The sequence below is a fragment of the Penaeus monodon genome, chromosome 32, assembly GCF_015228065.2.
Source record: "Penaeus monodon isolate SGIC_2016 chromosome 32, NSTDA_Pmon_1, whole genome shotgun sequence".
In the NCBI taxonomy this organism is placed as follows: domain Eukaryota; kingdom Metazoa; phylum Arthropoda; class Malacostraca; order Decapoda; family Penaeidae; genus Penaeus; species Penaeus monodon.
Genome location: NC_051417.1, coordinates 14,541,056 through 14,541,848, shown reverse-complemented (window position 1 = coordinate 14,541,848; position 793 = coordinate 14,541,056). Strand labels below are relative to the sequence as shown.

Here is a 793-nt window from a genome sequence, read left to right as displayed (position 1 = left end):
AACCAAAACAAAAGTGAAAAATGGAATCCATTTGGACATTTCCCAGGTGTTGGATGGTTGTTGTTGATGTTGAAGAACGAGTGTTGCACAAACGCACGCAGAACCGCATCGTATCATACGAGGGAGCAGGCACGTGGCGACAGCATTCAGCATAACAAAGACAAGGCAAAAAAAACTAAGCTACTTAAGAACATTTGAAATATAGCTTCTCTTATCTATTGAAAAAGATCAAATGCATACACTGTCTGAAGTCACTAATAATAAAAATTAGGTTTCAAAACATGCATTGACAAAAACCTGCAGTTATCTTCAGACACTTAAATGCATTAGATCTTATTGTAGCTTCCAGCAAAGGCACTTATAGTTTGCCTTGGAAGCAATATAAAAGCATGCAATAGCTCTATTGAAACAAAAACATATGGAAAAAAAACAAGTCACATCCTACTTTAAAGTTCATGATGACCAAACCTATGATTAGCATATCAAGGTTCTATATGTACACAAATCTGCACATATGGTTAACCTTTCTCCATTTTGGGGTTTTCATTTTCTCTAAACTATTAATAACAAAAACATAACCAATCTGCAGTCCAAAGCTTAATAATAAAAGCATAAACTGATTTGCAGTTCAAAGCTTATAGCTTATATCAACAAAAAATGCAAAGATTGATCCTGGTTATACCTTATGCATTTTAACCTTTTTAACTTTTACCAATACTGAGTAACAAAAACAGCATATAGCACCAATATCATATTTTGTAGGAACAAGTAACAACGAACGAGTAACATCCAC

The 793-nt window shown here is 33.9% G+C and overlaps 1 protein-coding gene across 2 annotated transcripts in view; it reads right to left on the bottom strand.

Annotated features, from left to right (window-relative positions):
* Positions 1-793, bottom strand: part of LOC119593664 (kinase suppressor of Ras 2-like) — a gene marked incomplete in the record, with an annotated part of 30,909 nt that overhangs the window by 16,118 nt on the left and 13,998 nt on the right.